At 40.7% G+C, this 18103-nt stretch overlaps 1 protein-coding gene across 1 annotated transcript in view; it reads right to left on the bottom strand.

The window, feature by feature from the left end:
- LOC311145012 (semaphorin-6A-like) overlaps nt 1–12120 on the bottom strand; it is an 86724-nt gene extending 74604 nt beyond the window's left edge. The window contains exon 1 of the mRNA XM_084181221.1: nt 11784–12120. The gene's annotated coding sequence lies outside the window, so the exon portion shown is untranslated. The remainder of the gene's footprint in view (nt 1–11783) is intronic.
- Nucleotides 12121–18103: the final 5983 nt, after the last annotated feature.

Genomic DNA, 18103 nt, shown 5'->3' with positions numbered 1-18103 from the left:
ACTGTTGGGGTTTAGATGCTGAAATGATTTTGTGAGTGGACGAATGTGCGCGGGTAGCCTTCAGGAACGCCTTTGTTAAGTGATTGTTTGACAATTGGATGAAAACATCATGAGTGATTGTGTTTATGCCACATTAAAAGGCATAGGGGGTGTGTCCATAAGGCTAGGGGAAGCTTTCCCTAAAGTAATTTGAATTAAATTGCCAAAATTATATAGCCTAATTAGCTTACTCCTGTCTATACAGAAATAAAATCATTCAAAATAGGCTACTACACCAGAAAGAATGATTTGGCCACAGAGGACCATTAGCTTCTTTAAATTTTTTTGCTGTAGATTGTTTTAAAATCGCATTGCCTACTGTCGGAAGGGCCCGCAATTTGGGCAGCGTGCTGCAAATACCAAATAGATGATTGTTGAGGTGCGACTGTCAGTGAAAAGCAGAGAGACCCAGCCAGGCATATCCCAATATTTAAAAATACAATTGCGGAAAAACAGTTTGGAAAGCAAATGGCTATTGCTCTAAAGAGATGACAATGAAAAGACTCCAATCTGTGTTTTAGTTTTTCAAATTTGTAACTTAATTGAGCAAACAGTAGCCTATCTTATTGGCACCAGCGGAGAACATTGGCCATATCCCCGATGAGTGTGTCACGACTTCCTCCGAAGCTGCCTCCTCTCCTTGTTCGGGCAGGCTTCGGCGTTCGTTGTCACCGGCCTTCTAACCACTGCTGCTCCTCATCTCATTATTCAATTTGTTTTGTCTTGTTTTTTTACACACACCTGGTTCATATCCCCTCATCATTCCCTGTATAAGTATTCCTTTTGCCCCCCATGTCTTTGTGTGTGATTGCGTCCATGTGGAGGTGTCGATAGCTCGGTGGAGCATTATTTACTTTATCGCCGGGATATTCACCTGTGTGTTTTGTTTTCCCCAGTGCGCCGTTAAGTCGCACTGTAGTTGTTTTACGCGTTGCTGCACCTGACTCCGTCCAAATCACCCGCTACAGAGTGGATCAGTGCCACTTTTGTTTGTTTTTGGATAATATTTTCTTCCTCCAGGTTAGATGGACGTCATATTTTATTTGTGTCTCCCCTTTTCGTAGACCAATTATATGGTTCAGACAACATTGTTTTTATTGATCTGTTTGTCAGTGTCAGCAGAGTAGGCTACCCTGTACATTTTGTAGTATAAAAACAAATGTGTGCGCGAACTTGGGTGTCCCATATTGGTAAGAAATTAAATCTACTTTCACCCCTGGTTAAGGGTGTAATTTAAAAGTTTTGCCCATGATGTACTTTCATATTGACTTGTAATATGAAGGTGAAACCACCACTTTGTGGGTCCCCACAGTCAGAGCTGGCTGCTATAGATCAATGACGCAATGTTCCCACAGCATGGTCACCTTAAAAATGCAGTCCGAGATCTTAAGCACAACAAATTTGTAACATATTGTACGAATTGGAATTTGTAACATATCAAACGAATTGCAAAAAAAAAAAACATTTGCAGGACGTAACATATCATACCAAATGGATGACGTAGTTCACAATTGAATGACGTAGTACACAAAAAACAGGGACCCATTTTGGCTCGTGAGCACCACTTTCAAAACTACTGGCTGAAATTAAATAAAAGTTCCAGAGCATCACTTTAAAATTGCTACAGAGATTGGGTGCCACTAACCCAAATAATAGAAAACCTTTCTATTCAGCAAGGTCAGGGAAGGTCTCGCTGGTCGCCATCTTTGATTACAGGCCACCTCCGGGTTGAGACATATGGAAGGAGGAGGACTGCCAGCCTTCCTGTGGCCTTGCACCTCGCCTTTTACTTAGACTCTGCAGCCAAGATAGCTTTAATCTGGCATAGACATACAACCACAACAACCACATCCACTCTTTGTTATAAACAAAACCTACTGGGGTCACTCAGTGTTCTCGGTTTCAGGAAAATATGAATTAATAACAATGATTAGAAAATCTCACATAAACAGCTGATGTCTCACTGGATGAAGGACACAGACAAACATTTGTAACTGGCAACAACCCCCCCCCCCCCCCCCCCCCCCCCCCCCATTGAAATGGCTACTGTATACAGTAAATAGGAAATCAACAGAAATGTAATTTATAATGATGATAATTCTTGACAATGTCCTCATTAAATGAGGGAAGTTCAGTGCATCCATCTCTTTTTCTGTGTTTACCAATAAAACAGTGGGTTTTATATTAACTAGAAATGCCAGTGAAGCGTGTTGGCTGTGTTATAAGGAAGACTCCTCTTCCTTTCACCTTTCTACCCTTCAATCTCTACGGAGGACCAATTATCCCACCTAAACAGTACAGGCTGTCACATTCCATCAAGGAGCATATATACAATTAATGACTACTTTCATTAGAACAACTGAAGTTCAGAAATGATTACCATATGAAAACTGTGGAATAATGTACAACCTTGACAGATCTCCACTGGGCCAAAACTGTCTGCACTCAAGCACTGTTATTTGAAGTGTACAATGAGCGCTTGTGTGCCCCGCCGCTATATGAGCAGGATGCAAGCACAGTTACTTCACAGGGGGCACACAGACACACACACACACACACACACACACACAATGAACTACCTACCATACTGTGCACTGAGAGGCCAGGCAAAATCATGGAGATCTCTTTACGTAACAATGCCATTACTTATCCTCACTTGAGAATGTAAAGGTGAATGCAATACCACCACCTTGTTCTGATTCTCTATCATATCAGTCCTCTGACACAATAATCCACCACACCCAACAGCATCCATATCCACTGAAACTGAACACGGGAAATATCATGTTGTTGGCCCTATACATAACATTGGCCTATTTGTCTTATCTATTCATTTTATCTGTTTTTGGGCGGAAGTTTGGTGAATAGGTTATTATGATCAACTTCTAGCTTACATCCTCGCCTATGGGGTGGGTGGAAATATAATCTGAAATGGAGAACTTCAATCAGTTGTAGTCCCATTGACAGAAAACGTGTTCATCATATCACATGTAGGATACACCATTTCATATACCGCATACATGTGATAGTCAAACATGGCACCGTTTGAGGAGTTCTAGCAGACATCTGACCCCAACAACACGAAGGAAACCTAATCGCTCTGTCTTCCACAGGATCAGCCACTCATCTGACCACTAGGATATCTGACCCACAGTACATGTCCAACAAACACTTTATACCCCATGCCCTGCCCATTAGATACCAGAGTGACTCACATACCCAGCCCATGCCATACCCCACCCAAAGGGCACTTAAGCAAAACAGCAACAACAACTGTTTTATAACTAGGTTTGTCATCTTCAGTTTCAACCGTCACAATGCCATAAAAGGCTTATGTTATCACTGGCATTCTCTGGCATCTAGTCAAATGTCAGAGCCCAACTCTAAAGACTGAGGATTGAGTTCTATATCCATGTAACCCAATACGAAATACAGGTACAGTATATCTATTCCCCGGTAGTTTGCGATTGTTATCAAGTAAAATGTAACTCTGCCTTATAAATTCTATGTTAGGACTTTTTTTCTCTACTCATGCCTTCTGAATAATGACCTCCTCTTGGGCTGATTTCAATCTTATTGGCAACTAGGGCAAGGCCATTCTTATGACCAACCCACATGACGCTGACAAAACACTCTGGCCCATTTGAACAACATGAGTTCTTAGTCAAAGCTTTTGGCTCTGGGGGAGCGATGAGGCAGTTGTTTGAGAGTACAGGACAAAACAGGAATATTAATGCTTTCATTGATTATTATCTCTGTGTCCGCTCAATAACCTCCGAGATGTAATACAATGCGTCCAAGTGAATAAATAATCATTACTAAAAGCACCAAAGATTCTGCTAATATTCTATTGGCCAAAATCAATATTCCTCCAACCACAACCTCTCTTCAATTTCAATATGGTGGCATGAAGAATTAGGAACTAAAACTGTGTGGGGAATTGTACAAGTGGGGAATGAATAGAGCCACGCTGCGTTCACACTTCCATTCAGGAAATATCTTAGAGTGATGCGGCTGTAGTATTTACTCTAGCAATTAGTCCAGCATTATAGCCATGGAAATTACTGTGATGCAGTAATAACTGTCAACATTGCCTTAGGGGAAAGCAATGAGCACTTGGATAGAAAAATCACGCCTTATTATACTCATGGTGGAGCTGAGAAATATGAGGTCCTTAGGTAATTAATCTGGTTGTCTGTTACTCTGGAACAATCACAACCATCCCTAAGAGATACTGTAGTTGGCACTAACATGAGTCCTGATTTTCCTGAGGTAGGCTACCTCTAAAGGTGAGATTAGGATGATATTAGTTGTTACGCATATGACTTTCAGAAAAATTCGTTGAAATCAGTAACTCAATTGATCTCCGCTTTCATGGAACGACATGGGGTGACTCTTACACCAATCATTGGCTAATTACTTCAATAGTCATTCTTGCACAAAACATTATTTTGAAACTGAAACCCTGATTCAACAACAGCATCCATTATCTTTGACCATTCATTTACCAATGACTCAACCATAGTCAGGAGCAGCCAGCCTGTATAACACAAGGCCACATTAAGCCATTCACCTGTTAGTGTGAGAATTGAGTGACTACACAACGGCGACACCGTTTAACAGCAATGACCCATCTTATCTAACGGGGCCACATTAAATACTGTTTGCTTTAGATAGTGTCTACATACACCATGCAGGGGAATTTAGTTAGCTGGCTAGCTGGCTCTGGGACACAGGTCCAGTATGGATGCAGGCAGGCAGGCAGGCTGCACCTCAATGGGCCTACAGAGGGAAATAAATCCACACAGCGTCACCCTGAGGGGAGTGGAGATCAAAGTCAGGTAGAGAGAAATCGTGTTCCAGAAACAACAGTACCAGAGGATCCTTCTCTTATGTAGGTCAGATGATGAACAGGAGCTGTGCTGTGCTGCCTGGAGATTGTCTCCTCCCTTCCTCTCTGGTTACCTTGCATTAGCTCACATGCACTAACCGGCTGACAGGGGAGCCAACCGAAACCTAAGAGTGGGGGACCAATGAATTGCTGATGGTCATTTTTCATAATTAACTTGCTACTTAAAATGGACAGTCGTTGAGGAACCTGTTTGAACTCATATATAAATGGCATGCGGAAGAAAACAAATGGGAGAACGCTCTAAAAGATTCTCAGACTGTTTATGAACTCCTGAGTCTAAGGCACTGCATCGCAGTGCTAGCTGTGCCACTAGAGATCCTGGTTCGAATCCAGGCTCTGTCGTAGCCGGCCGCGACCGGGAGACCCATGGGGCGGCGCACAATTGGCCCAGCGTCGTCCAGGGTAGGGGAGGGAATGGCCGGCAGGGATGTAGCTTAGTTGGTAGAGCATGGCGGTGGCAACGCCAGGGTTGTGGGTTCGATTCCCACGGGGGGCCAGTATGAAAAATTAAATAATGTATGCACTCACTATCTGTAAGTCGCTCTGGATAAGAGCATCTGCTAAATGACAAAAGGCTGATGTTTATTGCCATGAGTCTTGTCCTGGAGGCAGAACTGAGTGATTTCTCCTTAGATAGGCCAACTGCAATGTCAAAATTGGCTATATTGTAAAACATGTATGACAACAAAAGTGTGCTTTTAGGTCTTAATTTAAAGTTAGGGTTAGGCATTAGGGTTAGCAGTGTGGTTAAAGTTAGGGTTAAGGTTAGGATTAAAATAAGATTTTATGACTTTGTGGCTGTGCCAGCTAGTGACCACTCTGCAGAGCTGCCTCCAGGACAAGATTCATGACGGAAAACCTGCATTTGTGAAGTCAAACCATATTCTCAGCGACTGCTACACCTGGGCACAGGGCCAAGCATCTCCAAACGCAATTAAATCAGCAAGCGTTCAATTGTCTTAGCAGCATAATCAATAAAGAGCCAATTTGATGGTTGTACGCAGGATGTAAACAAGTGACGTTGATCTACATACTAACATCATTTAAACACATAAAATGGCTAGTGTAGCCAGAGCTTTCACATTCATCTGAAATGCATAGTAAAAGTATGGTAGTAGTCATTAGAGTTGTGCATACTGTTTGTGCATTTCTCAATAAAATGTAGAGCTCAATCACAACAACATGCCTCATAATAACAGCATATTCCTCCGTCTACACACACTAACCCTGTGCTGCTTGCCTAATAAGATGAGAATTTAGATAATGAACACATCACTATGCATGGAGCAATGCAGCATCCGCTGCCATACGTTTAATGAGGGTTGGCTGAGGAACCTAGCTGTTCCTCTCTTGGATGAGTGAAATGTGAGCGAGGGGGGCATTTTGTGGCCTCTGTGAGAGTGATGATAAGTGTTCCCAGCCCGCCGGTCCACCCGAGCTAATGGATAGGCAGGAGTGCTGAAACACTGGGGGCCTTGTGGTCGTGTGGGTCTCCTAGCAGCCACACGACCACGCCACATGGATGCAATTTCTTCATTAGGTATGTCATAAATGTACACACAGAGGTATTATTGTTCACTTTTTTTGTCCTGATTGGATTCAGAAATGGAAGAAGTCTCTCGGGGGTTTCACTTGTAGCCAGCAACTGTGACTGAGAAGAAATAGCCTTCTTTCTTGTATGTCTGTAGTAACATCCTTTACTTATAGCTAATGAAAAATCTATGTCAATTTGATTTATCTTTAATAAACTAACATGTAAAAGCAGTCAATTGGTGAGATTGCTTTCATATGGGTAAAATGAGGAATGTGGAAATACTGTACTTCATAAAGCACTATTGCAAATAATCTGTCATAGTCTGAAAGGTTACATGACTTGGGGGGGCATTACAAATGACATTTGGTGTATTAAATAACACTTACTAACCACGGGTGTACTTTGATTAAAGCTTTCGAGATAGACCTTGCCTCAGAGCAGCATCCCTCACATATCACTTTACACAGTGCATTTCTCCACATAAATTACAGACTAACAATAGTCCATAAACCCTGCCCCCAAGCCAGTCACCTGCACCGGGGAATGCTGACAAAATGATGTCACTGAGTCTACAATCATATCACTTCAAAGCCATAAAACGTCTGCATGGGTACGTTGAGCAAACAGGCCAATTCTCCATTGTAAACCCATTGTGGGATTCCCTCCAGAAAGGTCACCCAGATGAGGGAATTGCAGTGTCTAAATCACCCAGGCTTGGATTACATCCCAATAGCACTAACAATGACAAGGTTCTTTCTTCTTAATGTGGCCCACATGAAAGGCCAAGAATAAAGTCCCATGATTAGATGCTTTGCACACTAGCTCCCCTGAAAATACCCACTGGCAAAGTTTAATGTGATGAAGCACAGCAACAATATGGCCACATTAAACCATTACAAGAGTAAACAGAGATTACAGACTCATTTGGGAGGTACAACACGGCCAAGAAAGACCATCTTAGAGGAATGAAAAACAAATGCTCAACACACTGATGTGTTTCTCAACGGAGAGTGAGGCCAAAGTTAATCGTCTACACATTCTCTCAACGTCTATGGTTTGTTTTCTTAAATCAGAGAACAAAATGAATCTCTCCAAACACATTCTTGTGTAATAGTGGAAGCCAATTCTATCTCGGAGATCACCCATTGCAAACCCAGGAGGACAATAAGGCCCATATTGTTTACAGTAAACTTACTGTAGCATCAGCCTCTCAGTGAAAGACACATGATTACAGGGATGAGCCCTACTGTGAAAGCCTCCTTACATTTTCTTCCTCCTTCTATAGAGGGAGCGCACCACTGTGAGATGAAAGTGGAAACCATTTTGCCACTTCAAGCACCCACCCATGGAGAGTGCTGATCCGAGTGCTGCCCTGCAATCTCTCCTGGCCTTCTCCGGGCACCCCAATACCATCTCAGGTCCTGAAACTATGGCAACCAAATAAGAGAGCAGCCTCAATGATTAATAGATGGGAAATGCAGTGCCAATCGCGGTGGGCCTGTGGAGGGGGACAGATGCACGCCCCTCTCCGTGATCCACTGCCACACACCGAGGCACAGAAGGTGGAAGGAGATGCCTGCGAAGCACGCAACAAGCACCCCCTCAACACAGTGTCATAGAACTCTCTGTAGAGCATCCATGTAGTCCTATGCAAGCATCGATGCATACCTCATGAGCACCCAATGAGCTAAACACAACCGGAAGCCACAGTTGTTCGTAATGAGTGTTCACAGCGAGTGCCGTTTGTGACTCATGGTCACGCACCTGTATAAGTACAGTACACATTCAGGAAAATACATGTAACTATTTACATACCATAGGATGTGTTGTCTGGCATCAGATTAGGTGCCTTATCAACACTTGTCTATCTCAGCCAGTTTATACTGTGTTTGCGAACAATAAAACTCCATAGCCCAGAGAGGTGGATCATCTCTGATAACTTCTATGATACACAGGCAGGTCGGCTACGTCAACTTTCCTCCTAGGATTGCCTATCACAATTATATTTTGTTAATTTCCATAAACAAAGTCTTGCCAAAGAGCAACAGTGAACATGCCAAAACACACTTCCAATTCAGCCATTGGCTTAAGAGGTTCTGTCAAAAATCAGCTCCATACTGTACGCCATTGGCTATTCTGGCACTAAAAATGACCTCCATTATGTTAATTGAACGAGTCTAAGGGAAGGGAATTTTACAGGGCTTATTAATTCAATAAAAATAAATAGTGCATTGAGAGCCTGGGGGGGTTAATGCAAGGTGAGAAACAGACGCTAGGTTACAATTGAACAAATTATTACACTTGAAATGAGTTGTACAGAACAGAATTAACCATATCCCACAACCAAATACAAACAGTGCTTTGGATTTCACTGAATTTATTATTGTCAGATCAATCGTCAAGTTTTTTATATTATGGGATTGGTTTTGCTATTCACCTTTGAGTGGAGCTTTACCACAAAATATGATGCCAATGTCATGATATTTGCAATATGGGGAATAATGTGTGGGAAAAAAGTTATCTAAATGTCATGCAGCTTCTGAACACCAGCATGCTATGTATTTCATCTGAGCATGACACCATTCTATTGTGGGGGTGGATGGAGGATGCAAGGTGTTTAACATTTTCTATCAGTAGGAGGCACACAGAGAGCTGCTCATGGAAATATAGTTTTTTGAGAATATCCCCACAGACACACAAAAAAAATGAATTTTCCATTTGGCAAGAAGGTGAAAGTTGCTACAATGAAAGACGGTGCATGTCACATTGAAACTACTATCAGTGGACTACTATGGTTGCCCGTCTAAAATGCGATGAAAGCTGACTTTTAAATGATTGAAGCGTAAAGAAAACTGCAATAAAAAAATACAAATAAATATAGGGTTAATCATAAATAATGTTGATATATATATTTATACATTTTGATGAGTGTGAGGATTGTAATGCTCTCATTCACTAATTGTTTACAACTACAGAAAAATACACTGGATGCACATTAATAAAACATACAATCATAAAATATGCAGAAATACACAAATCTATTGGACCTACAATATTGTCACTGAATTTGAACACAATGACTAACAAGGCCTCGCTTTGGGTAATTGAGTACAATTCATTACACATAGGCACGCCATTGATCAATTATTCAAGACCAAGCACGTCTATCTATCCTTGACTGACAAATGTAAATACCAACCTACACCCCTGCACAGCGGATACAAGCACACCAGTGTGACAAATCCACATCAGTCACACACAATGCCAACCTCATTGCTATTGTTGGGAAGCTGCAGATCAAATGCTCCACAGAGCATTGCTCCAAATAGAGGCACCACAATGCATGCTGGTGTTTTGGTTTTCTCCTCTTGTCTGCTTGAAGAAAAAACTATGCTTTCTCCAACGGTAGTCAGTCATACAGTGACAGACATGCATGTACACATACATCAATGGCAGTATGATCTGCTTTCAGAGTATGTCTTGTAAACAATGTATCATGGCAGATGTTTCAAAACGGCTCCAGGACTATTGCCCACCACTGTAAGAATATTGTAGTGTATATCTCACAGAGATACCTATAGTACATATCCTCTACAGTATCTCATCTCAACTTAACTGTTACACCATCTCTCCATGCAGTAGTGCCGAGAATGGGAACACATGAAATATTTTTTCAGTGGTTTCATGAAATAATGGATTATAGACTATCCTTTTTCATATCAATGTTTTTACAAGACCATCCCATCTTACAAATAATTCCCCCAAAATATCACATATTGCTGTTGCAATAACAGATGATGTGAATAAATACATTTTGCTCACAGCCATTTAGCACTTTTCCTCATTTTGTTGTTATAAACACACAGGTAATGGGATGTTTCTACATTTTGAGAAACATCCCTTATCCTTGACTAGATTCCCATTGCAAATACAGTAACCCCAGACATCTTCAAACTGGCTGAGAAAGCTGAGGTGTTAGCAGCCCTGTGTGTTGCATGGGGCCACACACACACACACACACACACACACACACACACACACACAGATAGAGATGAGGAGTGAAGCGTTGTCCACACATGGTGTGTTTAGTGACTACAGGCTCACACCAGCCATATCTATTTCTAAAGGAAATACATTACATACATGTAACACATATTTCAGAACCCTTCTTTGCCCAATGGAGGAATTACAACAGTGACCATCCCTGAAATGGCCCTTAAAGCCTGTAGTCACTAAACACACCTTGTGTGGACAATGCTTCGCTCCTCATCTCTATCTGTGTGTGTGTGTGTGTGTGTGTGTGTGTGTGTGTGTGTGTGTGTGTGTGTGTGTGTGTGTGTGTGTGTGTGTGTGTGTGTGTGTGTGTGTGTGTGTGTATGAGAGAGGGAGAGAGACAGAGCGAGCGAGCGAGAGAGACAGAAAGGCAGAGAAAGACAGAGAGACAAGTGGTGTAACTACAACCATCTACATCAGTTAAGAGATGTCAGTCTGAAATCAGTTGGGCACAACTGTGGTTAAATAAAAGTGAAAATAAATGAATGAAATAGCTACTGTATATTTAAATCCACATCAATAAATAATGTATGATGTGTTGAAGACTGATAAAGGCCAATACATTGAAATAACCTGCTGCGATAAAATACATTATTTTCCACTTGGAAAGACACAGGTGATATGCGTTTAGCCAACACTGACAATTTAAATGCCCGTCTGTCTTCTCACACATGACAATTGTATCTCATTGCGCAGCTATGGAGGGCCCAACAACTAAGGTGAGCGCAAATTATTTACGTAGCCTATAATGTTGAGTCCTGCTAGCCTAAGTTCACAGCACACTAAACGCAATGGAGAGTTTGTCTACATAAATGACAGACGTTGAAATTATAAACGATTTCAGCACCTGGGGAAAATTGTAGGAGAGTTGTCTATAATAGTCTATAATTTCTGAAGCTTTCCACCCATGCTCCAAATGATATCGAATGGACCCGAGACAGCTTGGATAATAGGCTACGTGTAAATGCGTATTTACGCACAAACATTATATATTTAAATTGCCAAAATACCTATTATCTTTACGAGATAATCCTACACTTTCCCAATAAATTGTAATTTATTAACTGCAACAGACTGATATTTCATAAAGTTACTGAAGTGACGTAGACTACCTTGTTATACGCGCGTTGTGCACTGGTCGTAGTAGCCTACAGTGATTGGGAAAACATTACGCTATAGTTTATAGGCTCTACGGAAATAGGCTACTATTATGCACATACAAGGTTAAAAATCAAAATACAATACCTTCAGCTCATGAATGGATATGCCTTGGGGTAAATGTATCGGTCGTCCTTTAATCCATTAAAACGAATGTTCAAAAAGCAGTTCAGACAGTGCTCATTTCGAGAAAAAATAAATATGCGAACGCTACTTTTCTAAACCTCTTGGGGTTTTTTTGTTACATGCCGCGCTTGTAGGCTACGCACCTCTTCAAATCGGAATATCCATCGGAAATCCACTTGATGCCCAGCGGTTTTAAAAACTCATTTGAGAAAACTGAGCAGGACCAACCTGGCGTCCAAGAACTAACAATGGAGCGTTCCAAACCATTTGTGGCAACCGAACTCAGTCCCCCAACAAAAGCTGCTGGTCATCCTATTTGGAGATGAAGCCTTCTTACTAGTGCACAGCGATCCCAGCTGTCACCCGCTACACTCAGGGAGGAGCTATAAGCCCCAAACTGGAGCGTGCTGGTGGAATAGGATCTTTTGTTTCATGGGTGCCACTTATGACGACTGTATTTTTAGATTTACACTGGTATTCCATGAAAAGACATAGACATAATGCAAAAATCTAATCATTATAGCCTAAATGACTAAATATAATAATTATGTACAGCCTATTATTCGTTTAAGAGAAATAACAACAAACGATGTATTATTATTATTATTATTTTTTTTTTTTGTCATTTAGCAGACGCTCTTATCCAGAGCGACTTACATGAGCAATTAGGGTTAAGTGCCTTGCTCAAGGGCACATCGACAGATTTTTCACCTAGTCGGCTCGGGGATTAGAACCAGCGACCATTCGGTTACTGGCAAAACCCTCTTAACCACTAAGCTACCTGCCGCCCCATTTATATAAGCTATGGAAACGTGAAGCACTAGTCTGGCTAGCAAGGAAACAGTCAGAAACAATATTGGTGTGCCAATGATGATGCCCACAGTTACGCATGGTACCCCCATTGCTTTGAGAGTTCTGTGCCGGGCCAATGCGAAACGGAATGCAACCATGTTCAAAGCCTCTCTTGTCTTTTTCAATGGGAGACCCCACTCCGGTGGTCCTGTCTGCTCCTGGCACTGCACAAGGTTTATAATCGCCCTTTAGTCGGTTCCACATAGTAGGCTATCAGTTCGTGGGGACTTATCACATACACTTGCCTAGTTAAATAAAGGTTAAATAAAAAATAAATAAATACAATAATCAGAATAACAGCAAATCCCTTTGAAGTTGTAGCTACTTTTCTTTTTATGTCTACTACACCAAAAAACGAACATGTTATACTCTAGGTGGAGGCAAGGCACATTGAAATTAGGCTTACCATCTGTTACAAGGTGCTTACACCCTAGAAGGCCAAGGATTCATAATGGCTCATGCTCAGATTGGGGGTGTTTGCTTTATGTAATAACAGCCCAATGGTGATGGCTGCGTTAGTTATGTCCCAGATAGCCACTTGTCCAGATGCTTGCTGCAACAAATTGTATTTAGACATGCTGATATAATTTATAATGTACACCTTCCTCTTGGTTCCTGTCCAGTAATGTAAACTGATTTACATCAGTATTCCTCCTTTATCATCTTGAATTATGGCGAATTCAAGTCTGCAATTTGAGTAACTCACTACTACATAATTACAGTGCTGGTGGATCTTTGTGTGTGAGTCAATGGCCAAAAGATTATAAACTATTATCCCAGATACATTTGTAGGCCTACAGGCTGTTGTCTCTTTCAAGTTGTTGTGCCAAATGTTCTCGGCCTATTTGATAGTGTGGACAACATAAAAATAGTGTAACGGTAAAATGGTAGAATGCTCCAAAGCTCAAGTGCATTTTAAACAAATTGACGAGATTATGAAGGATGTCACACCTGTAATTATGTGTGGTAATATTATTTATACCATGGCTGCCATCATTACAGAATCAATGTATGTAAACATGACATAACCATACTGATGACATCACTAAATGGAAATAACAGGACAAATAAACCAAAACAAAGCATATGCTTCTACTAGCTTGAAGCCCTTTGATATCCAATACGTGTTTTGCGTGGGTATGAATACACTTAGGTTTACACTTGGGCTAGCTTGAACTCTTAAAATATGTCCATGTATCAAAGCGTATCTTGCTGTGAAGATACAGCCATCCCAGTTGTAGTAATCTTGAGTGTTACGCATGGAAGATATAGTGCCGATCTGGGAAGACACAGTCACTGATGCATCAGCTTGCTTTGTCAGGGGCTAGATCCCAGGATACTGGAGTTGGCCATTGTTTATCTAAATCATGAGGCTGGATGCCCGGGCTTTGGTTAGATTTAAGTCTGGACTTGTGGTGCATTCCTCTTTGTTAGCTGCTGTGGCAATGAGACAGCTAATTGGAACGTATGGGGCCCTGTCAGATGCAGTCTTAGAGACAAGAGAAAGACAGTCACCCATGCTCCAAGAGCCAGTTGTTATCTTACTGCTGTCTGAGTAAGCACATATTGGTTCAACAAACTGCACAATGATGTGTGATCATCAATAACGACTTTTATATATTTTAATATTGCCTACTGTGGAATAGTTAGAATAATATTATCGTATTACTTCACAAGGGGATGTGTCAGCTTCCAGTTGACTAGTATAGCAAACATTGGAGCATGGCATGCACGACAAGTTGAAATGGACTTGTTTTGCATTACAGGTGGAGGATCTTCTGAAATGACAGACAGACAGACAGAAAGACAAACAGACAGACACGTTTGGAATGGCACTTGACGACGATCAGAGCAGTCACCTCATTACGGCAGGAAAAATATTCATTCAGTGGCATTGGAGAGGGAATGGCATTCTTTAACACCCTCTCAGCTTCACACCATTTAATTGGTCTCAGTGAAAATTGCAGTGAAACCGTTTTCTCATCAACACATAGGCCACCACACTCTCAGTAACAGGATATCAAGATTAAATCAATGTATATTCTGCACAGGTAATAAGCATTTACCATCATTATATATTCTACTCAATCCCAACAGGATAATTTTATCCTCTAAGCCATAACAGCTACCCACTGTGTGTAAGTGATGTGTTGCAAGTGATAAATAGTATGTTACCAATATGCAGTGGTGGAAAAAGTACCCAATTGTCATACTTGAGTAAAAGTAAAGATACCTTAGTAGAAAATGACTCAAGTAAAAGTGAAAGTCACCCAGTAAAATACTACTTGAGTAAAAGTCTAAAAGTATTTGGTTTTAAATATACTTAAGTATCAAAAGTAAATGTAATTGCTCAAATATACTTAAGTATCAAAAGTAATAGTAAAAATATAAATAATTTCAAATTCTTTATATTAAGCAAACCTGATGGCACAATTGTCTTGTTTTTTTTAATTTACTGATAGCCATGGGCACACTCCAACACTCAGACATAATTTACAGACAAAGTATTTGTGTTTAGTGAGTCCACCAGATCAGAGGCAGTAGGGATGACCAGGGATGTTCTCTTGATAAGTGCGTGAATTGGACCGTTTCCCTGTCCTGCTAAGCATTCAAAATGTAACGAGTACTTATGGGTGTCAGGGATGTGTATGGAGTAAAAAGTACATTATTTTCTTTAGGAATGTAGCGGAGTAAAAGTAAAAGTTGTCAGAAATATATATAGTAAAGTAATGTACAGATACCCAAAAAAAACTACTTAAGTAGTACTTTAAAGTATTTTTACTGAAGTACTTTACACCTCTGCCAATATGGAGATTGCCGATGATGATCCAATATTCGTTTTTCCAATTATGCCTACTGTCAATGGTTTTACTTTTGTCCTATCATCATTTTAGAATAGTGTTGCAGTTTGCAAAACAGCTCTTTCGGAGATGAGCTCTGAGTTCTGACTAAAAGCTGCAGACATCTACCTCAGCATATTAAATGAATGAAAGGCTGGTGACCTATAATGGCGAAACGGTTTAAAGCTGAGGTAGAGATTCACTCAGAAACTTGCACCTTGAGCCTGAGCCAGAGCATGCACCAAGGCTTGATTAAGCATGAATAAGTCAGTGTTTCTGCTCTGAGTCCCGTTAATGAGGAGTGACAGTTAAAGATCCCAGTGTTCTGGACTTCAGTGGCACCTGCTTGCCATCAGGACTCTCAAAATGGACCTTGTGCAGAAAAGAAGCATCTGCGTCAGGTACTGGGTAACTGGACCAGGACCCCACCTTGCCTTGGCTCTGTGCGTCACATGTGCGTCTTTGAGTCCCTGGGTTAGGGAGTCTCCAGTAGCCTCAGCCCCACCTGGGAGGCTGGATGTGGGTAAACCAGTTGATGAAATGACAACAGTGCTCAGTCCCTGCTGAATAAATAATCCTGCGAGTGCCAACACACGATAGTGCTCATTCATTTTTCAGCCAATCCATTTCAGTCGCTCTCTCAACGTGGATGCGTATGTGCCTGTAAGGCTGGTGTTTTCCACCAATTCAACAGAGCCACTGCATATTTTATCATCATATGAACTGTCGATTTAGTCATTCATTCTGTCTCAGTGGTCTAGGGACCTGGTTTGTATTCCATGATCTGCAGCTTTGTGCTTGTAGCCCATGGTTGAAACTAAGGTGAAGGTGCTATGTGTGGAAAACAAGGGTTTCTGCTCTGAAATCAGTGCACTTTCACCATGTTGTATCTGCAGACCTCTACTATATATTAACTGTAAGTGTTTTAAATTAACTAAAGGGAAGAGTAGAGGTCTGCAGAAACTGATATCCACCCATGATTAAACATCACGATTAGGCGTTTGACTTTCCAGTGCAGACAGACCTGACTTTGAACTGATTCATGATTGATGTGTCAGATGAAAGCAAGGTAGGTCATTGTGGGTGAGGGTCTACATACACAGCTTAAATCACCAAGGATAATAACCAACTAATATTCAAGATAATGGACCACTAGACCATTTTCAGGTGCATTCAAGGTCCATAACGCAAACAACCGGTCTTTATGTAGTCACTTACCTCTAGGGCAGAAACATTTGTGATCTATTTAAGATACATACAGTTTTGTGCTGTAGTGGGCTATTGATATCAAATGATTTACGGTGATGGCTCAATATTCAGTAAACAGACAACATACAGCATGGTGCCGAAGGAAATCAATTCATCTTCACTATATTTGAGATATTTATATTCCCTGACAATGGTTTGATATATCAGAAAGTAATTTCAGTTAATGTTGCTATTACTGCTTTTCTTTAGAATAAGTACATTTACAAAATCACTTTTTCTCTCCCTCATATAATCAATCACTGAGGCAATAAATGTATGAATCAAATAATATCTACAGTATCTAGAGAAGGCATAGGACTAAAATACTCTCTGCACACCTGTCTTTCATTCACGACTAGATTTCAGATACCTTGTTGAGAGTGCAGTATCTGAGTAAGAATTGCTCAGAGCATCTGCTTATCTCCTGTTGTTAAATCATGTAAAAATATTCTCCTCTCCTCATTAAGCCTTGTTCACTTTGCATTTTCAGAGACAAGAGGGAGACTGCCAGACAACGAATGACACAAAGGCATTTGAAGAACCGGAAAATAAACAAAGTCATAGCTACACTCAAAAGGCATACACTTTATAATCATAGGTGAAGAGTGCTGTGAAATTTAGCCATAAAACGTTTGAATTTCAAAAACGTTTTAACCCGTTAGAAACCAAGGTGCCAAAACAAAATCCAATGTGGTTTAGAGATAAAGAATGAAGTCTGCCACTGGAGGAAGAGCTCATGTGTTAGTGCTGTGCAGACTGAAATACTTAATTAGTTGTATATCAATTTGCATAATTGAAAATGACCATTTAACAACATTTCATCTTGATGGCTAACCTTACACAACATGCATACATTATAGTACTTCATTATAGTCCATATTGTTGTTTATTACTAACATTCATTTGAATAAAAATGTAAATGGCACTTTTCAGTGTCAAAACTAATTAATCAAATCATCTGATGTGTTATTTATTTCAGTCTCAGATAAAGACAGCCACAAGGTAACTACCCAGAATAACTAAAAGAGAAAGCAGCAGACGGTCTTTGAGCTATCCTCTGTGAGAGAATAAAGGTATAGGATCTTAATTTGACCTGTTTCTCACAGCAGGAAAATAATCCTGCAGCAACAGGAAATGTAAGTTATTGTGTGTATTATAATTAGTGGCCATTTTTGTAGGGGTTGATAGGGCAAATCAAGTCTGACATTTTTCTGTGGAAATTACTGTCACGATCGTTATAAGATGAAGTGGACCAAGGCGCAGCGTGATATGCGTACATTATTTATTTAAGTACACCACACGAACAAACACAACAAACAAACGATACGTGAAGTCCTGGGT

The sequence above is a fragment of the Coregonus lavaretus genome, assembly GCF_964263955.1.
Source record: "Coregonus lavaretus genome assembly, chromosome: 17".
In the NCBI taxonomy this organism is placed as follows: Eukaryota; Metazoa; Chordata; class Actinopteri; order Salmoniformes; family Salmonidae; genus Coregonus; species Coregonus lavaretus.
Note: the sequence above shows the minus strand (reverse complement) of the source record. Positions and strands in the feature narration are given on the sequence as shown.